General features: G+C 44.7%; 1 long non-coding RNA gene across 1 annotated transcript in view; it reads left to right on the top strand.

Annotated features, from left to right (window-relative positions):
- LOC144149779 (uncharacterized) overlaps positions 1-22,061 on the top strand; it is a 28,744-nt gene extending 6,683 nt beyond the window's left edge. Inside the window, exon 3 of the long non-coding RNA XR_013318362.1 lies at positions 21,860-22,061. This is a non-coding gene — a long non-coding RNA (uncharacterized LOC144149779). The remainder of the gene's footprint in view (positions 1-21,859) is intronic.
- The last annotated feature ends 2,419 nt before the right edge of the window (positions 22,062-24,480 follow it).

Below are 24,480 nucleotides of genomic sequence, written 5' to 3'. Positions count from 1 at the left end.
ATACTGTCGCAGAAGCTTCTCCCTGAGTCCACGTCAGCGGGTGGGAGTCCAAACACACACAAGATCCCCTGGGCGGTACTGGGCGTATCGCCGTTACAGGTTATAGTGTGCGGCATCCACTATCTGCCGATCCGTTGTACGAACTGGAGAGAGCTTCCGGGCCTCCTCCGCACGTTGAAGGTGTCCTTGGACGGCAACGTTGGCGTCGTCGTCTTCTAAATGCGGAAGCACGGCGTCAAGCACAGTAGTAGGCCGTCTTCCCTAGGCAAGCTCAGACGGTGTCATGTGCGTAGTTTCCTCGATAGCTGTGTTGTACGCAAACTTCCGCTTCTCTGGTGTAGGCGGAAAGCAAAAACGCCCGTGTGTCTGAGATTTCGTCGCACGTTGAAGGTATCCAGGTGGTCAAAAAATTTTGGAGCCCTCCACTACGGCGCGCCTCGTCGCCTGCGTTGCGTCGGGGCGTTAAACCCTACAATCAATCAATCAATCAATCAATCAATCAATGAATATACGCAAATGTGACTAATGGAAGGACTTCGTCTTAAGACTCACGTTCAATGATGACGTACACAGACAGCATACCGCAATCATGTTGTTCAGACGTTCCTTTAGTCCGTTGTGTGGGGTGTGGTGCGGAGTCGTTCTTCGGTCATCCGAGTGCAAGATTCCTTGCGCAAGATTCCTTGCGTAAGCTCCGCAGTGAAGGCCGTTCCGCTGTCCGTGATTAGGATTTCAGGGGCTCCATACCACAGCACAGCTTCGTTTATGAAGAACCTCCGTACTTTTTGGGCAGTCCCCTCGGAAGTGCGGTGGTCTCTGCTAGCGCTAATGTAATCTGTCGCTACGACAATCCCCTTGTTTTCGGATCATGACGTAGGGAACGAGCCAAGAAGGGGCATTACAATCTGTTTCAAAAAGCCCTGTTTGTCTCGTCCGCGGTGTTTTTCTGGGATGGCAGTAATAGCAGCTGCGGACATAATAGTTGACGTCGGATGTAAGGCAAGGGTAGCAGTACTTCGCCTTGATTTTTCCAATAGTACGAGCGGTGCCGAAACGTCCGAAATGCGGGTAGTCCTAGCACGCTTCAAAAACTTGGTCATGAAGGTCTGCGGGTATGACAATAGAAAAATTCTTTCTCGTTCCGGGGCTGAAATTGTTCCGGAGCGTAGAGTGTTTCAGGCTGAATGCTGGTCAGTTGCGTGCGAAGGCCTTAGGCACGGCGAATTTGCCACTTTCAAGATAGTCGTTCAAGATGTGTAAGTTGGGGTTGGCACGCGGCTGCGTGGCTAGGTCACTGCCCTTTACGATTATGAAGAACGCGCTGTCTTCATGGAGTCTTGTGGTGGAGGGTCGACATGGGTGTGGACAGGAAGTCGCCGTCGGAGGGTTTCCTGCCGGATTTATAGACGATTGTATCGTCAAACTCTTGTAGGCACAAGATCGACCGCCCAAGATGGCCAGATGGGTCCATCAAATTGGCGAGCCTACACGTACATGGTGTCCTATCAGAACCATGATTGGCCTACGAAACACGTATGGGCGAAATTTGAAATTGACCATATAATACCGAGGCAATCTTTTTCATTGGCTGTGTAGTTTTTCTCCATCGAGAGACGACGGCTAGCAAAGATGGTTACTTTTCCGTTACCGCTTTGCTTAAGAACGAGGTTGGCACCCACCCAATGACTGGCATCGGTGTGAATATCTTTCTGCGTTTCTAACAACGTGTGAGTACGAGCGAGTCTTATATCCATTATTACTTCGTTGAGCGCAGTAGACAAAACACAATGGCGAGTTTGATTCGTATGGGGCAAAGAAGTCGCAGTAACACCCCTCAGTGGTGACCCAAGAGGACAAAATGGTAGCCGTCATCCCGTATATGCATCGCATATCGCACAACTTTAAAAAGGTTAGTGGAAGGGCTCGCGTAAAGTTGTCATGTCGGCCCCTGACAAACTGTCTATGCTCTGCAGCCAAACGTGCCCTGTCATGATGGAAAAAAGCAGATGCCTCGTTAATCACCAAAACCAGTGCGTGCGCTGCACAGAAAGGGTTGCCTACAAGTTGCCACTTACTTGCAAAAAAGCATACCTTGGGCAGACTGGACTGTGCCTCAGTACTCGCCAACGGGATAATTGCAACAAGGCATAGAAAGGCAAAGATAGCAATTTGGGCAATCATTGCTAAAAGTGCGACAAGTCCGAGCCCATGTAAGATGCGTGCTCCGTCATTTTTCGAGACGCGGATCAGCGCACGCGAGACATTGTTGAGGCTGCGGAAATGCAGCGGATAGGTGACTATGTCAGTTCGATGTCCATATCTTTAAGTTCGAAGGAGCTGGCATTCTGGATAAACATTTCTAACACGTGCGTGCCTGATGGCTGAGTGGGGGGATGTACAGTGATGTGTAAAACTTCATATTCGTTTGAGCGAGGTGTAGTTCTTTTCTATTTATATATCCCGCGGTTGTTATTAAAATGTATTTGTAAGTAGTGCTCGTCCTTGTATCTCTCGTCCTGTGTGTTTTCTCTACTGCGCCCAACAAAGTAATAATCTGCGTATTTTTTCTAAATTAGCGGGCTCGGGCGTGTTTTGGAGACGTTGTTTCCCCATGCAGAATGCCTTTTCTTGGGTGTTTTTCACGCTTAAAGGGGTGCTATTGTCCGTCAAGCGTCTGAGTGGCTCTGCAAAGCGAGAAAAGGTTGCGAAGGAGCGCCGGTAGTATGTGCACAGTCCAAGAAATCTCCGCACGCCCTTCCGTCCTTTGGTCGTGGGAGGTTCGCTATGGCGGAAGTTTCCCTCGGGTCACGCAGGACTCCTGCAACGTTGAATTAATGTCCCAGAAACTCAAGTTCCTCGCACGCGAAGCGGCAGTTTTCAGGCTTCAGTGTTTACCCCTGACGAGTGAATAGCTTCAGGTACATGTTCCAACCTCCCAATGTGTTCGTCAAAAGTTAGGGCGAATACCGCAACGTCGTGAGGTATACGAGACAGGGGGCCACTTCAGGCCAGCTTTCCCGGTGTCTTTGACTCTTCGAAACGTTGCCCCTGTCTTGAACAGCCCGAAAGGCTTCACCTTAAACTCGTAAATGCCATCCAGTGTTATGAAGGCAGTCATCTCTCGGTCTATCTCGTCCACATCTATTTGCCAGTAGCGTAACTTTAGATCCACCGATGAAAATTACTTAGCCTTGCCGAGGTGGTCGAGGGCACCGTCGATGCGGTGGCAGGGGGCACACGTCATTGTTGGTGAGTTTATTCACTCTCCGAACGTCAACGAACGTGGATTCTCCGTCTTTTTTCTTCACTAGTAAGACCGGCGGATTCCAGTTTTTTTCGATGGCTGTGTAATGTCGCTGAGCATGTCTTTCACTTGTGACCGGATGGCTTCCCGTTCGTGTGAAGACGCGTGGCACGGTGACTGTCGGTTAGGTCGGTCTCAATCCTCGGTTATTCGGTGCTTCCTAAGGAGCCTGACGATACTTTGAGTTCGACAAAAAACACTTGCTGTAGTGACGCGGCAAATACAATAATTGCTTCCGTTGTTCTTGCGATAGCGCGGATTCGAATCGAAAATATTTAGAAGCTTGAATGTGTTTTCGGGTGCACGTTCAAAGTCGGGGACCACGATCACGTGATTTGCTGCTTGTGTTTTTTCGAGGACTGCACTTGCAGCGCCTTCGCCTAAATGCTGGTATTGCTCGGACATATTGGTGACCAAACGTGGGATTACCGTTACCTAAAGTGGACAAAGCCAGACAGACAGCGCGGTCACGAAGCAACATTGGACAATCTCTGAGCGGGGCTTGCTTGGCGACTTGTACATGGTTTAGGTTTATGTACGCCGCACCTTCACCAGATGTCACGAATTCATAGGTGACGCGGGTGTCTTCAAGGAAAAACAAGTTTATTGGGGGAAACTTGTGCTCCCCTGACAACGCCAAAAGTACTAATGAGGCGAAGCCACAGTCAACACAGCGACTTGCGAAGACGGGTGTATGCGAATCGAATGCCATGGCGTTTCCTCTGCGAAAATGTATCATTTGACTCGGCTGTTTTAAAGCAAAGCTTTTTACCTCTACCCCCAAAGGGTGCTTTCTCGACCGTTGGTGTCACCAGAAAACTCCAGCGAACAAATAAAACAATTTACTAGCACCGGCGGGAATCGAACCTGGAACTAACAGATTAACAAAGTGAGAGCCCATTGTCTTACCGATTTACGAGCCCACGCGAAGACTGGGAAGACAGATGGTGTACTCACCAAGCACATCTACGGGTTTACCCCCTGCGTTTTCGCTGAATGCCACTTGAAAGCATCACGCGACCACTCACGCCCGTCTAGCGGCCCTTTGCGCACCTTGCTGATGTGCTAAGACTTACAAAAATTAAAGGAAGCTCACGCCAATGCATGGTATCTCACTTCTAGTACGCCAATGTGCTAAGCCTGTGCCCTCCAGTGTTCACGCAGAAAATCACAGCTCCTTGTGGTCCGCCCTCACGCCAAACCAAGGAAAACATTCAAATACTCCTTCATGGCGAGGCCATCCCTCCAAGCCCCAGCATCAAGATCCTGGGCCTACATCTCGAGGCTGACACAAAGAATGATGTCTCCTTGCAGCGCCTGAATAACAGGAATAATCAAATCATACACATTATCAGGGGAGTTGCCACCAAGAAGCGAGCCCTAAAGGAATCTGGTACCTTTCGAATGATTGAAGCTTTTCTCCTCTCGAGAGCTACCTACGTCAACCCCTGTCTTCTTTACAAGGAAGACACAGACATGATTTATATAATGATTAGAAAGGCGGTCGACCAGGCCTTTTGTCTTCTCGTGAGTGCGTTCACACAGAGGCTGCTTAGCATGGTGCTCCACAACATGGTGGAGGAGCTGATAGAAGGCCATCTCTCTAACCAGAAGGTCCGACTCACAACTCCGCTGGATAACCGCACGCTTCACCAGATTGAATGGGCAGCCCAGAATGTCACTCCGCTTGACGTACTCCCAGACTCTTGGCGACAAAAACTAAAGATGCCTTCTTGCTCACACGACGAGGGTCACAGAAAAGCACAGGCTCAAGCACTAACACCACCCTCGGTGGGGATCATGCAGTTATGTACACAGACGCCTCCAAACATCGAGGGCAGCAATACGCCATCATCGTGGCTACCTCCAGAACCAACCTCCTGGCGTGTACCTCGCTCAGGACCCAAGAAATAACGGCAGAAGAATAGGCAGCCATGACGTTGGCTCTCGCTCAACCGGGGGTTCGAAGAGTAGTAATCGATTCGAAGCAAGCCTATTGGAATTACCAGTCGGTTTGGGTGTCCTTACCTGCACTGCGCGTGCTAAAAAACCACTCCCCAAACAGTGCCATTCAGCTCATCTGGACACCCCCTCACGCTTCAATGGAGGGCAACAAATACGCCCACCCAACAAGCCTGCGCTTTTACCTCCCATGCTATGGAGCTGCACGAGTACAGTCACCCGCTTGCCACGTTCAGGTAGACAACCCAGCATAATCACCTTCTGAGACAGACCCTACCTTCGCTTTACCGTGACCTTTCTAGAGAACAACACACTACCCTACGGCTCTCACAATCCGGGCTCGTTCCCACAGCCTACGCGTCCTCACTTAATGTATCCGAATCGCAGCGATGCTGAATGTAAGTTTTGCTCAGAAGTAGGAACACTCCACCCCGTAATCGGGGTGGACGACTTTAGCCCTGAGCACCCTCCTCTCTTTCCGTCTACTACCCAACAAGAGCAATGGGAGATGCTGCTGTCCAGGCCCTCTCTACCTACCCAGCTTCAGTGGGTGGAAAGAACAAAGGCCGCGCGGACTGCATATGGGCCCCACAGAAGAAGGAATCACTCCCCAAGGGCTGCACTCTGGGCCGTTCAGAAATCTGAACAGAGGTATTTCTTCCACCTCCTCCTTCTCTGCCGCAAATCTCGTCGCCACCGTCCGCGGGGCAGAGACGGAGAAGACAGATCGTCTAACACGGGGTTGGAGATTACTTTAATTTTATAAAATCAGTTTCCACTCCTGTGCTACACCAATACAACTCAACCAAACACCGTTCACGCTTCATGCATAGATTTAACCTTAACAAGAATATCTCTTTGACATAATAAATGGTGTGGTTAAGTCCATTTTACTTCTCTCTGGTTTTGCTATTTGTAGAATGATGTAAGTGAATTTAAGTGACGTCGCATGGGTAATCGTTATGGGTGCCGTTTACAGCTTTGCTTTCCAACCACATTCACAGGGTGGATTGGCGCGATTTTTTTCGAACCGTCAAACACATGAAGAACATTATTGTTAAAAAAGACTATTCTAGGCTTGTGGCGTGGCAACAAAACATTCTCCCTATCAGATGAGATAACCCTTGGGGCAAAAAGAAAGAATGGAACATGCGATTCACTCGATACATATAAAAGACAGGAGGGCGCTGTCCAGCGGTAACAGCAAAAACATAAAAAACCAGATCCAATGTATGGCTGACAATATATTAGCAACAAGGAACGACATGGAAAAATATAGAAAGAAAGTCAACGTGCATTGGGCATTGGTGCCGTGGCTGTCTGCCACGTCTTGTGCATGCGCAGGTGCAGCTGAGGTGCAGAAGGTCAGGCTCGTGAGCAACGATCATCAGTCGCACGAGGTGCTCCGGCAACTTTTGTACACGGCTGCGGTGTGCGTATGCTGCCACGCGCTTCTTTCTTGTTAACCCATTGCATGATTGCTCATATCTTTTGAACGAGATGCTGGCCGATTCCACGTGTGGAATTTGCTTTTCCTTGTTTGATTTCTGTAGTTCTTCTGGGTTCCAGTGCAGTGGCGAGGGCGGAATTTATTACTCAGTTATCGAGGTGGTCGTCCGCTTTTTGTCTTCTGCATATGCGCTTCCCCGGCCCAACGACATTGTTCTTTCGTCTTTTATATGTGGGTGTGCATTCGCTTGAGCAGTGTGTATGGTTATAATTAGAAAATATATCGCTATCAGGGAAATGCAAGGGCGGGAAGTCTGAGGGAAAGTATCGAGGGGGCGGGCATATTGGGATCGGGAGGGCGGGGATTCGGTAGTTGACGGAAAGACAATGGGTGCTCAGTGCTAAAGTCGCACACCCCGATTTTGTGGCAGAGCGTTCCTACTTTTTAGCCAAATTTACATTCAGCGTCATAGCGATTCGGGTGCGGTAAGTGAGACGCGTAGGGTGTGGGAAGGATCCTAATCGCATGAGCTGTAGGGTATTTTATTGTTCTACGGCAAGGTACGGCGAAAGGTAAGGCGAAGGTAGCGTCTCTCTCAGACGGCGATAAGGCTGGGTCAAGTATCTGGACAAGACAATCGGAAGACTGCCCTCATGCAGCTCCACAGGACGGTGCGTAAAAGTGCACGTTTGGTGGGCCTATTCATTGCCCTCCATGGAAGCGTGAGCGGGTGTCCAGATGATCTGAATGGAATCATTTGGGGAGTAGTTTTTTATCACACACACTGCAGGTCTGGACACCAAACCCGACTGGTAATTCCGGTAGGCTTGTTGGGAATCGGTGACTACCTTACGGAACTCTGGTTGAGTGAGAGCCAAGGCGATGCCTACCTGTTCTGCTGCCGTAATGTCTTCTGTCTTGAGTGAGGCACAAGCAAGGAGGTTGGTTCTGGAGGTAACCATGATGATGTCGTACTGCTGTCCTCGATGTTGGGAGGCTTCTGTGTAGATAACTGCATGATCCCCACCGAGGGTGGTGTTAAACGCTTAAGCTCGTGCTTGTCAGTGACAGCCGTCACGTGAGGGCGTTATATTTTTAAGCAATGGAAGCATCTTTAGTTCTTGCCACCAAAAGATTAGGAGTATATCAAGACCAAGTGGGTGTACATTCATTGCTGGCCAGCCAATCTGGTGAAGGATGCGGTGACCCACCGCAGTTCTACTCATTCGGAGCTTCTGGATAGAAAGATTGCCCTCTATCAGCTCTTCCACCGTGTTCGAGAGGCCCGTACTAAGCCGCCCCTTTGTGTACGCACTCATGGGAAGATCAATGGCGAGGTCAACGGCCTTTCTAATCATTATATAAAGCATCTTTATGTCATCGTGACCGACAAGAAGACAGGGGGTTGACTTAATTGATTCTCGATATGACAAAAGCTTCAACTAGTCGAAATGTAACGGATTCCTTGAGGCCTCGCTTCCTGGTGGCAACTCGCCTGATGACGTGTATGATTTTGATGAGGCTGTGTTTGAGGCTCTTAAAGGGTATGTCACTCTTGGTGTTGGCCTGAATATGTAGGCCGAGGATCTTGATGATGGCGCTTGGAGTGGTGGCCCGGCCATCAAGGAGTATTTGAATGTTTTCCTTGGGCTGTCGTTTGGCGTGAGGGCGGACGACAAGAAGCTGAGATTTTTACATGAACACTCGAAGCCACAGGCTTTAACACACTGGCGTTCTAGTAGTGAGATGCCATTGATTGGTGTGAGCTTCTTTTAATCGCTAAGGCGTAGCATTCAGTGAGAATGCAGGGGTTAAACTCGTAGATGTGCCTAATGAGTGCACCACTTGTCTAACCCGCATCCGCGTGCAATCGTAGCTAAATCGGTAAGACAACAGGCTCTGGAGTTGTTACTGTATTTGTTCCAGGTTAGATTCCTGGCAGTGCCAGTAAATTTTTATTTTGTTGTTTGCGGGAGTTTTCCGTTGACACCAACAGTCGCAAAAGAACCCTCTGGGGATACAGGTAAAAAGACTTGCTTTAAAATTAGTTGCCACAAAACGCCTGGGCTATCGTCTTGCTATTGAGCATTCTACGTGTTATATCAGTGCACGTGCCTCAAATCTTGATATTCTGCTTGTTATATTCATCAGTGTTAAAAATAAAACTGATGATGTAGTGAATTAGTTATCCTCATCTAAACATGGATATAGTGTTCGGCTGTGTGTCGTCGCCTGACGAATCATTCACGAACTGGGAAGAGTTCCCCCAGGAATATGAAGCATTCCATAAAGACAGAAATCCACAAAGCGGAAGTGTGTTTATTATGATAAAGAAAATCATTCCGTGTTTCCCGATAAATTTTTGCAATAGATACTGTGAATCAGTATGGGGCGAGGCCGTGCTTAAGAATAAAAAAACAACTATTGCGATGGCGGCGTTTTACCGCCCACGCAGTGACAGTAGTATTCTGCGCTTTGTTTCATTATCCAATCAGCTGTTGTTTGTGCCCCTACTGAGTGCTGTGGCATTAAAGCTAACACGCTTGAATTACTGCTTTCCAACTAAGAACCACTGATTCAATCTGTCTCCGAAATCCCAGAGATTACTGATCATGCGAGAATAACCCCTAGGCTCCTGTGTTATCGTACTCATTTACCTGTCACAAGGCTTGGTAATGTTCACCTCTACGATATGGGTTATTATCATTCAATTGTCTTACAAAATATTTTCATTTGTTTCAGTCTCACAGCGCTGCATCAGACGTTCCATATTTTTGGTTGAATTGCAAGCGAAAAATATTCACACTATAGATCAATATACTCAACCTTATAGATCAATATACTGTAGGTCAATATTAGATACTTTCGGGAAAGCAAAGGTCGGATAAGCCGTGATTTACAAGAGAAATGAGCACACTCGTGATTAAATGGAAAGGGATGTTCAGAAAGCATAGAGCCCATTCAGAACCGGATTCATTTGCTAAGCTTGAAAAACTGGACGATTCAATTACACACAATATGAAAACAGAAAAACTACGTCCTTTCTTTGTTGGCATCAAAAATGAGAACAATCGCCTAAAATTCTGGACACTGGTGAAGTACACCTGCAAAGATGATACGGGCATACGCCACTGACATTTAATGCTTTAGAGAGTGTTTCAAGTCTGCTTTTTCAAGACCTCAAGCCATCCAATTTCGGACTTGCGCGTTGTCAATGTTTGCGTCTATGGCAGGCATTACGCTTGATGATTGCAAAGTTATAAAGCTTCTTCAAAACATAAAACCACACTCAGCACTACTTCCTGGTAGAATTCCAAATATTGTCCTTATATCCTGTGCTTCCTTCATATTTAAATATTTAACACTTTTGTATAACATATCTGTTTGAAATTCCACACTACCGGAGTATTAGAAAATTAGACTCGTTCTACCCATTTACATGAGCGATACCCCAAATTCAGTTTAAAATTATCGACCTGTATCGTAAACTAGTGTGTGTTGCAAGCCCCTTGAACACATAAATACACACAGCAATCATTAACCATCTCCATAAAAATCATTTCGTTATCGATTATCAACAGGGGTTATGTCCGGCCGGTGATGTACCACTGAACTATTTGAATTTTCGTACGTTACATTGAAATCTTTCGATAATGGTGTACAGTAGACTCTGTACTGCTAGATTTTCAGAAGCCTTTTCTCAATGTGTCTCATGACATCCTCTTTTACAAGCCATATTTTTTTTGTTTACCAGAGAATATTCTGTGCTGGAATCAGAAATATCAAACCGGCCGGTCCCAAAAGGTTTTAAATAATTTGGTTTCATCAACAAACGTTTCTTTGCTATCCGGTGTACGCCAAGGGTCTGTCCTCTGACCACTTTTCTTTTTTATTTAAATCGATGATATAAATATGTCATATTCAGGGAGATCTCACACGATTCCGATAGGCTCACGTTACAAACTGACCTAGATAAATCGGTTCTTGGTGCAGCCATTTGCTCATGTCCTTGAACGTATCTAAATCCAAACACATTCAATTTTCCGGGAACTGCAAGCCATTCCGAACACAGTACAATCTTAATAACGAAAGTATCCCTCAGTTAGCCCCCCCTAAATATTTAGGAGTAACATTTTCTTTCGACCTATTATGGAAGCGACATGGAAAATCTATAACAACGAAGGGAGCCCGCACGCCTCAATTCATCAGAACAAATTTCATTCAATCTCCGCAAGATGTAAGAGAACTCTTATGCAGGGCAAAATATCCGCCCGATTCTGGAATACTAATTGCAAGGCATGGGATCCCTTCACGCAGAATCTGATAGGTAGTCGCAAGGGCACACATAACCACGCTGCTAATTTTATTACGAAAAGTTTGGGATTTCCAAGTAGCATTACCCGCATAAACGATTCTCTTGGCAGGCAGGCCTACGCTTTGACCGAGCCGCGCTATTTTCATAAGGCCTTTGTGAGAGAGGTATACTTCGACAGAAAAGCATTCAACAAAGATGCTTATCTGATGCCGCCCGCATATGTCTCGCAACATCTTAACAACGCGCTTCAGAATAAAGAAATACCCTCTCGCATAACTGCTTTTATAAATTCATTTGTTCCACGCACAATCGAATCCTAGTATCACCTAACCCGGGAAATAATCTAAGGTACAATCGGCAACGAATCTCGTTTTTATTTTCGCAATTATCTTCCAAGCCAAAATTTGTCCGTCATTCTTCATAGTTCGCCGTTCGGCTTATAGCATACTTATTTTGTTTTCTGCGTCAGTTTATACCTATGTTTCTGAACACCTATCTTACTTTAAATGAAGTATATATTTGTATATTTTGTATAATTTGTATATTTGTATCATGCACACATCTCTCGTTTTGTTTCCCTGTTTTATTTTCCTTATTCTTCTTTGTATTGTTGGCACATTTCGTGTTTGCAAACGTGTTTCCCCCTCCCCGGTAGAATGTCCTCTGCGTGAAATTCAAATATGTCAATAATGGATAAACAAATTATTGGATTTTTAACAATAACTTTACAGAAATGAACAAATATACGTACAGTTGATATGAACGCACAACATTTGACCTAAAAGCACAAGTGGGCAGCCGATTGTGAATATATATTCACACGTGGGCAAGCTCAGCAGCAAATGTAGAGGGAAACGTTTTCGGTTACATGCGAGAAAACGCTTGTGGGATGAGAAAATATCTCACAGTACTTCAAGAAAAGAACGTCACTAACAAGTTGCATATACTGTGGTATGCAAAGATGAATACGCGCTCACCAGAAGGATTCACAGTAGATACAAGAACAACAAAGCATACATAACGTAGGTAAATACCACCGCCCGGAGCATTTGGAGTTTTAGCCTTCTGCGCCTGCTCTTCCCGTGTAGCGCGTTGTTTTCGGAGGAAGAGCTACATTGCCTTAAAGCAAATCGCCGCCTGACCATCTGCACCAATGCCTCGCGCATTCCGTCGTTAGATTTGAGCTGCTCTAGCGCACTCGTCATCCTGTTAACGTTTTGAACAAAGTGAAGCAAGGAGGGTTTGGGTTCACAGGGCACTTAACAGCCTGCACGGGTGGTCTCCAGATAGAGTGGAGCCCCAGGACGAGAGCGAATTTCCGAAGGACCGAACATTCCACTTTCATACTGAGGTATCGGAGGCTCGATCAGGTTAGTGCATATCGTGTGCCAAACAAGGTATGTATTTCATCCCAGCGTCGTCGGCAGTCTTGCCTGCCAGGAAGACGTGCTCACATATCGCTGTTCTCGCTGTGGAAAATCACGTCATGCTCTTCACGACGGAGCGACGGGTCAGCGCTGGACCGGTTTCCCGGCAATCCGCCCGCACCGTTCAGCATGGCAGCCTATCAAACCCCCTGTCTCCATTTCCCAAAAGAAAGACGTTTGAAAATTTTCTGCTTCTTTGCAGTGGCTGGTTCGCGCAGCCGTACATAGTTGAAGATTTCTCCTCGACTCTTGCCGTCAGCACGGACCTGCAAAATATTCGATGCCTCGTTCCCTCCAATTTATCCATGCATGAATGATGATGTTCACTGATGGAAAAATATCTACCAGCTGGCAGCACTATTGGAGTTTGCAGTGAAAGGTAGGCTGTGCTTCGTGATTAAACCCAACCGCATAGAAATTGCGGCAAAATGCACGGACTACCACAAAAGTCTCAGATAGGTTCCTGCATCAGCAGTTCAAACTGTTTTTCCGGATCCAGGGAGTTGTTCTCGAGGGCTGAAAGAAGAACGAACTCAAGCACATGAGCGGTACCACGAGAATTTTCGTATGATTCCTACATATGTGCGCGAAGTGTACAGACAAATAGCACCCTAACAGGACTGGGACGAGGATCAAACTTGAAACTGTTTATTAATTAAGACAAGAGGAACGGGGGACACCTAAATACCCTCACAAGAGCGACACTCTGCGCTTGTGCCGTAAAACCAATACAACTTAAAAAATTATGAAGGTGCAGAAACAGAACTGCTCAGACGGCCACGAAGCGCAAAACACTGGCAGGAAAATGTGGGAGCATCTGCTTGCAATAGGTTGTCTTTCCTGTCATGGTGCTTTTCTCTGAAAGCGTTTTTGTTCCTCACAACTAAGCAGGATTGACGGAGTGCTAACCGACCCTTCCTTATCTCTGATTATGTGATCTATTTGAATAATCTAGCGCATTATCCTGACGCATATCACATAGTCACAGAAGAGGAAGGGTGCGTTGGCACTCCGGCAATATTAGTGCAACCAGGTAGCGAAACATTTGGGTATATCATGCCCCTTTCACCAGCAATGGTGCGGAGGACAAGGCTGTGCCGCTTTTAGAAACACCTTAGACAGACCTCGCTTAATTCGAAATCCTCAGTTCCTGTTTAAAGGGTGAAGTCGCTAGCACAGGGAGGGATGGTGTTCTTAGGCGTAGGTGGAGATGTTCTCGATACAATTTTGGAGAGCAGAGTGGTTGGATTAGTGTTAAACATGAAGCACGGTATGGAAGCTCGCTTGCACCAAGGAAGGCTGCATCGTTCCAATCCATACCTTTGTATGGCGGTGCTGAAGTGATGTGAACTGTTTTCGTTGTGCATTAAAGAAACGTTGTAGCGTTCCGGTGCACATCCTGCAGCCAAGATAATAATGATCTTTTGCGCGTCCGTAATAACGTCTTTCCTCATATTCAATTGTTCTTTCAGGCATATACCGCCGAAGATAACTCCTCTTCTGGAAAAATGTGTTGCTATGAGCACGGGTAAAATGACGTCAGAGTGCACGACTTCTTCGGTAGTTTACATGGCAATTGTTGCCTTCATTCTGTCGAACGTCGCGGCGTGGCCGTATACTGTATTTAGTGGTTTTAGTGCTTACCTCTAAGAACTTGTATCATGGCTTGACGTCTCTTCATGCGTAGGCTTGATTTTGCGCTTTTCAGGAGGGCGGCAGCTTATACACGATGTCCCTGGGTGCGCTACATATACATAATAACTTCGAATCTACTCTGGCGGACCTATATATCGTAGGGTGGCCTCTCCAAGTTTTTTTTGTTCAAAGACTCTCCTGCTTCTAGTACAGGGGCTTGTGTGATGCCTTTCAAGATATATTAGACACAATTTAAATAGGTCTTCGGGGATCATAAAAACTTCGAAATAAGGGCTGCTTCATGTGCTATGCTGATTGATGTGTTTATTTTGCTCTACTAGAACAAGAGCATTACCACATCAGGCTGCTGATCAGTGCCCTTCTATTCGTGCTTTATACTGAAACATTTTCTGCAGTGTGGCTATTGTGACATCGGCTGTGCCGCTTCTCCATAGGGCCAGACCGAAGCACCTTTCTTGGGTGTTTTCCGGTGTCCCTTCTAGAGACACTTTTATATGTTTAATAGGCAGATGGCCCAATTGAGTTTTGCTGGAAGAAGCCTGCTAAAGTGACAGGGCCACTGTAAAATAGAAAACTAATGCCATCAACAGTGTTTTAATAGCATTAAAATTTTGTTGCATTTTAATTATGTAGCAGGCATTCCTTGTTTAAGAAGACTCTGATGCTATTCTTCTGCCGCCATCTTTAGCTAGGTGTTAATGTCAACCATGCATCACTTTGTGCCCGAGAAGTGCATTCGTGGTTACGCATGTTACAAGCACTGCTAGGGACCGTTCTACGCATGCAGCATGGGCGATCTCTATCAGTGAAGCATTGATCAAATAATTGATTGTTTGTAGGACAACACGTGCAGACGTAACGCAGGCGATGAGGCGCGCCTTATTGGAGGGCTCCGGATTAATTTTGACCTCGTCGGGATCTTTAACGTGCGCCGAAATCTCGTCTACACGGGCGTTTTTGCTTTTCGCCTCCACCAGAAAAGCGGCTGCCGTGGCCGGGAATCGAGCCCGCGACATCGTGGTGAGCAGCACAACGCCTTAGCCACTGAGCCACCGCGGCGGGTCAGAATCAAGCATTCCAATAGCACACACAGTCACCTTTACTGGACAGGACCGGAACCTGTTACAATGGCTTATATTTTCTTCGTCCCGACCATAGTACCATTTAATCGCCCTCTCACACCTGCACGAGGTCTATAGGTTACTTTTCGCATTGGGGAGCCACAACTTCTTGTTTGTAAGAAAGGTTGAATTCCATTGATTGAACAGTTTTTTTGGTTCCAACAATCTCCTTGGCCCTGTCCTGTACTCCCGATTCCGGAAAGCCGTATAACTCTCTCTCCCAGTCGGATAATAATTTATGATTTTTTTAAATCAAGAAATTATTTTATTAGGCAATGGAAGGATTACAGTTTTTTGTATACTTCCTCCGAGGCTTGAAGAGCAAGGCTGATTACAGCGGACGTCTAGCAATCAGAGTATAAAAAAAAAAACTAGGGTAAAACTCAATTGTGGAAATACGCGGTACTGGTCTATTGACTAATTCCTACAATTGGTAATATTGGTACGACGCTACCAATTATGCTGACCGAAGCGAAGCTGGGAGACTGATTAAATCAGCATCGCCAGACGGTGCGCACAGTCCCTACAAAGAAATTTAGGCTACACTGGCTCCCCATGTCACTGCTGCAATGGGACGGTCGTTATCTGTAAAACCTGTTTCGGTGTTCTATTTATTCCCCCTGTTATTGATTGCCTGAGCAATAAACTTTTAAGGTTGACACACCTACTTACTGAATTATCGGTCCTGTTGGCATTGCTTTTGCCTCCCTGGTTTCACCACAAATTCACACAAACTTCGAGAAGCCAAATGGATCCCCTGTCTTTTCTATGATATTCCTTCCTTGCTCGCTTATTCTGTGGCCAGACCAAATATCTTTATTCTTTTTAATTGGTCGCAAGACTTTGGAAGGAAACTTCTTTAAATATTTGACGAGCGCACATTCTATGGTTGTGTGTGTTGTCATGAGTTTGAAAACACACATTATTTGTCCCCATTCTCCACGTGTTACACACACCCGGGGAATTGGACAGCTGGGCGCTCTAGAAAAGACATATCCGGGTTCGTGTGATCTTTTCTTGCGGTTACCGCCAAAATTACGAGTGGCTTAAAGAAAAATTCCGGCGTTTTTGCAGCCACCCCTTTCCATAGGGAGCGATTTCCCGTGCGAGCCGGGTGAACTTCCCAAGCGTTGTAGTCCCACACAAGGGCCGAGCGCCAGGCCGGGGAGTCGCTTGTACCTATTTTACTGGTTGTATATGGGATACCGATTGTATATGGGATACTGAGTACACTCATTAAAAACTGGCAGCAATTCTAAATCAACACCTTCTTTGCACCCCAAGCTTGTACGTCTCGATGATTTTATTTCCGTATTGAGTAAATTATTTTAGTGTTAGGCCATATTTTCAGGCATAAACAAAACTTGATCCCGAATATGTTATACGTATTAGTATTTCCATGTACATACATTTTGATTAGACTACTGGTCAGTAACACTTCTAATAAAAAAATTACTACCACTATAGGAGTGGAAGCAAATCAGTGTCCAGCCTTTTTCACTGACACAACAAAAACATTTGCTGATGCCTATTGCCTAAAAGGTTGTCCCTTTACGTCGAGTGCTTAAAAATTGGCAGTTCTCCTGCGCTCTTCTCTGCAAGTGTAGTCCTTCTCTCTCTGTTACTGGCCTTCCCTGGTCCTTTGATATTAAATGAGATGTGCGTTTGGTCAATTCGATTCAATTTTCCAGCGTTCGCCCTGCTTCCGCTCCATTTGTTGCTACTTTTACAACTGTTGGCCCTGCCACTCGTACCACGCTCTGGATACTCTAGCGAGATCCAGTGTTGTAATTTGAAATGAAAATACACTTTTAACGTGTTTTTTGGTGGTTTTAGGACAAAACGAATGACCTCGGTAATATATATAAATAGACACTGCAGTATGAGTTCCGCAGTCATGTTATAACCTCTATGGGCGCGACGTTGCCTTTTCCTGGAAATATTTTGCACTGTGGAGCGTATTACCAGGGGTCTTGTTGATCAGTTCTTTCAGCATTTTGCCGGGCGGCCCAACCAAGACACAAGCAGACGCACAGCCTGATAGATACGTCGAAAAATGTGTGTTTAGGACCCCAAGAAACATTATTGCATAAAAGCTTGGCAGGTATTTCATGTTCCCGCACTAAAATTGCTGATAAATTCTTACGGGTAATAGGTCTCTGACAACATAAATAAATTTTTTGTGGCCTTTTCTCAAGAAAGATGTTACCTTTCGGGGACTAACAAAGGGGAATTGTATACCCTTGGCTCCCTTAAACTTAATTCTTATAGCGACACCCATGTCATCGTACCATATTCGAAACGTCATGCGTGTTTGAGGGCGACTGCGTAATTTTAGGAACAGGGAATTTATGTTCTTGCTTGCGGACAGGAGTTGCGACTTCGGATCTTGCACGGCCCACACCCCAACAGCACCAAGAAAAATGACCTCGAAAATGAAAAAAGAACATCGTGAAGTTGTCTGAGGTCAGGATAGACAGAGGAGTGTTTTCTAGATTTGTGGTGTGCTTGCGAAAACGTGCCTGGCGGCTAACCCAATTTCATTGCTAAAGCCCACCAGTATATTTCTGTGGCTCTTTTTCAGAGCAATAAAAAGAAAATTGATGCGACAGTTGGCCGCTAAGCCAATTGCCTCATACGAAGAATTTCATTCACTTTTTACTGTTTAGAAGAAAGCCGCAAATGTTATAAAATTCCCGCCTGTTTTCAGTACACTGGATTGAATGCGCGTTAAAAGGAACGCCAATTGTTTGTCTGCTAGGAATAAATTAGTTCTTAAACCTTTCATTAAATATTCACAATCATAGTAGCCACAAATATGAACCTGTGAGAAATAAATTCACGTGTACATTATCTAACTACGTGTGCAACGCACATTTTAGAGAGTCTTGCTGGGAACAATAAAGAAGCAGGGAGACCACTCCTCTAGAAGTCTTTTCCACTGTTCGACCACAATGATGCATTACATATGTGCGTTTGGGCCACTGATTGAGAGTTAAACTACGTGCCGACATTTTGCATAGCTAAAGCGCGTAAAAGCAGTGCAAAATTAAAACAAATGTCTTTTGTTTGTAATAATATTATCAAACCATGTTCGCGAAACTTTATAGCGATCAGTTAGGCATTCCGCTGCGAGGAACGTTACTGTGTCTAAAAGAGGATATGCATGTTCTTGTACAAAAAATCTCAATCTGCTACGCCAGTTAACGAACCTTACCCAGAACGCTGCTCTCGACTGGTAGGTAGTTTTTCTACATCTAGCCCTTTCTCTCAGCTTTTTTTTATTGCGCAAACAACCGGACCAATGATACGGATTTAATATATTTCACGGCTGGCAAGTTGCAATTCGCACTGAAAAATACTTTCCTATAGCATAAAAACAGTTCCCCTAGGCGGATACTCCTGGTTTGTGCATACGTGTAAGCATGAAGTAAAGAACTCTGACTCTGATTGGCAATACCTGCACTGGCGGCACTGTATTTTTCATAATCCAATGCAACTGCTACCTTCACAATTCCTCAAGTGTTGAGAACAGGTACTCCTTGGGTTTCTGTGGCATTTCCGCTAACAACGATAAATATGTAACTATAATTAAACAGGCGGGTGATTTCAACTGCCAGGCACAAAAACCCTCATTGCGGTGTATAGAACAGAAACAAAAAAATTCACATAGGATTCGTTTTATTTTCGATGGTACACCATTTTAGGGCATTCCTTCTTGCAATATAATTTCGCATTAGGCAGCGAAAAACAGCAAATCGGAAAAAGCCTCCAATATTTCATAGGCCTGATGCTCTAGCTTTTACATTAAAGTGGGACTATGCATTGCCTTTTCTTCCTAAAAGTGTTATCTTCGTTTGTTCCTAGGTTGGTGCAGCAGTAAATTGATAATTTAAAGTTTTAATTGCATTGCATTGTATGCAGCACTTTAGAGACCTTGCGAGAGTTTTCGACTGGAAGAACGTTTTCGCTCAAAACCACTCAAACAAAGCCTATGGCCTATTTTTGAGGTACAAACTGGCGTGCTACGAATTAGCGTTTCAACCAGTGGCACAACAAAGAAATTCCCGAAAGGTGCGAAAGCCCTGGATAGATCAACAACTTCTTATTAAACGAATAAAAAAAAACGCAATTTATCACTCTTTCGTGTGAACCCGTGACCCTAACGTGCTTCTAGAATTCATAAAATATAGAAACAAACTGCACAGCGACCTCAAAAGTGCCAAGCTCAGACACTATGAACGCCTCTTCGAGGATATACGTAACGATTTAAAAAAGATTTGGAAACAGTGACTGTGATAACGGGCCGCAAGAAGAGCACGCAGTCACATGTTTCTCGCTTGAACGGTAGACGGGTAGAATCAGCGCTAATGACAATCGCAATGAATAGGCATTTCACCAAAGCAGGGGCTTGCATTTCGGAGGTCGATGAATATAAAAGTAGCTCTATACTGGAACAGTCACAACTTACAAACTCTATCTTTTTATGTCCGACAAATGCCAGTGAGGTGCAACCTTTATTCTTAAACTTAAAAACAACGTCGCATCTGGCATCGATGGTATTGCACCACTTCCTGTTAAACACATCGCTTCAGAAATTAGTGAAGTTCTAGCTTTTATTAATATTTTAACATTATCTACTGGAGCTTTTCCTCAAAAATGGAAAGTTGCCTGAGTTAGACCAATTCACATAGGTGGTGGCGATGACCAGTTGTCCAATTACAGGCAAATGTCTGTGTCGACTGCCTTTTCAAAAGTATTTGAGGATGTAATACAAAATAGACTAACAAACTTTTTCAACACACACAAGGTCATTTCACCGTATAAGTACGGCTTTCAAAAAACAAGCGAACGCAGGAATCTCTCCCTAAGATTAAGGACAGTATAATAGAAACTATAGAGGGAAAGAAATTTACACTCGGGTTATTCGTGGACCTGCAAAAAGCATTTGACTATCAATAACGAAATATTGCTAAGAAAACTAAAAAACTAGGAATACGCGGAATAGCGGCTGACCTATTAAGGGGCTATTTCAGTAATAAAGGAGCAATTTGTATAATTTAACGGTATTTTATGGGAGTTATTGGCAATGGAACACAGTGTTCCACAAGGGTCAAAGCTGGGACCGTTGTTATTCTTAATATATGTGAATGATATTCCAAACATACCTTCTACACCCCAAATAGCCATGTATGGAGATGACATGAACGTATTTTTCTTGAGTAGCAGTACAAGAGAACTCAAGTACGAAGTAAATAGATATTTAGAAATGTCGTCAAAGTGGTTGCACGAAAATAACTTACAGCTTAACGTATTGACGACTACTTATATAATTTTTAGACCAATTATAAGAAGATAGATCAAGGCATTCATGTATTGAATATCGGGGTAATATGACCAACCAAGTCAAAGAACGGAAATTCTTAGGAGTATGGTTTCATGAAGAAATATCTTGGAATCTTCATATAGAACACTTAGGCAATAAAATTTCAAAAAAGATTGGCGTTCTCTACAGTTTGACAGGCTTAATACCGCTTTGGTTGAAAACACAGCTATATAACACTCTTGTCTATTCTGGGCTTTGCTACGGGATATTAGCGTGGGGAACAACAAACCAAAAAAATTACAAACGGCTGATCGTCTCACAGAAAAGAGTCCTCCGTCTATTCGCCAATTTTCACGTGTACTCTGCCAACTTGAGAACGAGTCCACTATTTGTTCAGTATAGTATGCTTAAGGGTGACCAAATTTAATATTTGAAGCTTTTACAAGCTATACACAAAGAAAATCTCCATGGCAAACACAACGACAATAGCAGTATATACCCTCTTAGGTGTGCCAAAATACATACACAGAAATTGCGAACAAACTACGGCAGGCAGCCTTCTCTGTTTCAACGCACCGACATACTCAACAAAGTTGGAGACCACATTCAGTTCAAATGCAGTAGAAACATATTTAAAGCACAGGCGAAAGAAAACCTCTTAAATCAAAATATCTGCTTCAAAGGCTAGAACTCTTGATGTCATCTAGAGCTGTTAAATCCGCAGGTTTTTTAATTGTGTCTATGGGATTGCCCACTTATATTTTGTTTTAATTTACTCCTTTGTACCCTAATGTACGTTACTGTACCTTTCCCATATTGTTATGTAATGTCTTGTTCTCTACATGTTGCTTGTATTTTTGTAACTCATATTAGAATTTCTAGCTTGTTTGGTTTTGCCTCATCATTGTACTGTACGAAAGAGGGCTGGGGCCTCTGTCAGGCTTTGTAGCCTTTAGTCCCAGCCTGCCTCCTCATACTTCTCAGGAAATAAAATCTTTAAATCTTTCAAAATCTTTATTTTTCCCTAAGCTACCATTTCAGTAGATATGGCAGAGGAGCGTGGGTAGCTGTATTGTGTAAAAGTTATGATCTGGTCCCTTTTTGGTAAGAACAATTATTCACCTTTGCGAATAATGAATAATTGATCTGGATGTCGGTCACATATATGATACCCATTAATACAGATACCAGCACATGCAAAATATGGTAGAATTGAATGATAAAACAAACCAGTCTAGGTGTTTCTTAGCAGACTGCTTCATGTTGCCTACAAAAGGTGTTATTTTGTGTGTTTTTAGACACCAGAGGTTTGTGATGAGCGTGACATTGGATGCTTAGACAAGCATGACTAAGAATTTGCCAGGTTGGACAGCTACTGGAAAAAGAAGGACAAACATCGCCATTCCGTTGGTCATTTGCTTCAAGGCGAATACGTCAATGGTTGTTGTCAATTCTGCGGTCCACAACATGTTGAAAAGCAAAATAAAACGACAATACCCACTTGCCTATCTCCTTATTCGCAGTGTTGGGGTTGTTGCTTTTTTATTCTGGTATGAAAAAAAATCATTTGACACACTTTAAACTTTGTATTTCGCGTTTCGGTTTTTAAAAACGAGTCTCATAATTACTGCAGTCTCTCTTGCCAAATTTTCGCGCAGAACGAACACCAGTTTTCTGGATCACGGCACATTGCGACTGCAGTATTATGCCGTTATCTCGCACCCCGTCGCTCCCGCCGACTATCTTGCAGTAAATCGTGTTTGAACCTCCGGCGAAAATGTCAGCGTTAGTAAGCCGCTGCCACGGTGGCGCGAACTGCGTCTCAGGAGGCGATCACAATCTGCGTCTCGAGGACGGGCTGCGATCGGCCTTTGGAAAACGTGAAGGCGTCATCGCCGAGCGCACTCCAGCAGGGGCTGCTAAGGCCTCAATTCGCTGCACCCGGCAACCTTCCAGCATGTGTCACTGCCACCCCCTCACACTTTCGCCATGCGTTTCCGTCGGGAAGCATGTCACAACGCATGGGCATACCAGCGTATCCTACCATTTTCGCCACACTCATCCTCAGCTTCCTTCCTGTCTTTGGTTCTTCCGTACTTAGCTCGGCCACGTGGACAACGTCGCCGGCAAACTGCATTAGCGAACGCCAAAGATCTGCGAAACAACAACGATTTGGTTTTATTTGATTAGAGAATGGGTGCGTGCTAGTTTCTTCAATCTATAATCGAGCAAAACGAATTGACGCAATAAAAATGACCCTTTGTTCTCTTTGAAATCGTGTCACTAAAATGATAAAAGAGTACCGAGCACTTAAAAGGCCACAACCGCGCTTTCAACGTGGTAGCAGTGTCCTCATCTCGTTTCCAAAAAAGGTAGGTGAAGTAAAAGAATATTAGGGTGGAGGAACCTAAAGCTACCTAAAAGCAATATGTGATTAGAAGGCACATAAAAGAGCATATAGCGACATCTTCGACCAGATTTGCAAAGCTAGAATGACACCGATGCTACTTGTACTGAGCTGCGTAGTACAAGAGCCTTTATTACAGACTGACCTTGCTTTGATGCCGTAAGGGTTTCCTCTGCTGCTCACCAAATTTGTATTTCTTTAAAACCAGCCTTCTGACGTGAAGCACAGATTATGTCGGATCAAATTTCCGCTAAATGTCGACTTTTATTACTTAGTCGGTATTTATGGCCTTCTGAGCAGCACCAACTAAATTGGGGGTTTATTATTGTCAGGACCTTTATTTCCACGTACAACACACGTTACTGCTTCAACGTCCTGTGCTTGCTTCAACCATCCGTACAAAAGTGGGAGCAATATCTGTTTCCAAAAAAAAACCACTGTGCCACCCATTGGCCTTTATTACCGACTGACCTTGCTTTGATGCCGTAATGTTTTCCTCTGCTGCTCACCAAATTTGTATTCCCTTAAAACCAGCCTTCTGACGTGAAGCCCAGATTATGTCGGATCAAATTTCCGCTAAATGTCGACTTTTATTACTTAGTCGGCATTGATGGCCTTCTGAGTAGCACAAACTAAATTGGGGGTTTATTATTTTCAGAATCTTTATTTCCACGTACAACACACGTCACTGCTTCAAAGTCCTGTGCTTGCTTCAACCATCCCTGCAAAAGGGGGAGTAATATCTGTTTCTAAAAAAATCCACAGTGCCACCCATTGGCCTGCCGGGATGTTACCTGTAAAACCCCAAAATATTCATTCTCATGAAAAAAAAAAGGCTGAAACGAATATGTTTTCTGTATTCTAGGTTTCCTGAATTAGAGCAGTCCAATGCCAGCGTGTACTTTCATGACATGTTAAAATGTTAGGTTAGATTTCTCACCTAAAAATATACTTCAAAACCGAGCCATTATGCCTTTCAAATATTGTATATGTGCTACAGCTTAAGGACATATTTATGCACCGTGTCACTAGTAGAAGCATTAAAAGACTCGGGAAAAGAGGTATCCCACGTAACATTCTTAGTAGACATATATAAAGAATTCATGCGCATGATGATCCATCAGAACAAACGCGGCTAGTTCCCGATGATAGAGAGTACAGCCGGGACATAACATCTGGCCAAACCTGTTCGCTGAGTGTCGGAAGGGGGATATTTTGGAAGCTTGACGGAACTATTTGCGGATTCCGGATGACTAGAAATAGGGAGAATAGAATAAAACTTGAAAAAAAAACGCGTGTGGAAGGAATTCCAGAATCAGGCTTGGTGTGCTGCCTGCCCTCGCCGACCATTGCTGGTAACGCACTTCCTTACCAGCGCACAATTGGCCACCATGGTGTAGTAATGGATCAAACCTCCCATGAATACACCAATTAAACCACGGCCCTAAGACTCCAGTGGCTGCGAAGCAACTGACCATTACGGCGGTCAGACCTGTGACGCAGCTTACGGTG

This window comes from Haemaphysalis longicornis, unplaced genomic scaffold (genome assembly GCF_048455015.1).
Source record: "Haemaphysalis longicornis isolate Haplotype H1 unplaced genomic scaffold, Haemaphysalis longicornis Haplotype H1 scaffold_8, whole genome shotgun sequence".
Lineage (NCBI taxonomy): Eukaryota > Metazoa > Arthropoda > Arachnida > Ixodida > Ixodidae > Haemaphysalis > Haemaphysalis longicornis.
Note: the sequence above shows the minus strand (reverse complement) of the source record. Positions and strands in the feature narration are given on the sequence as shown.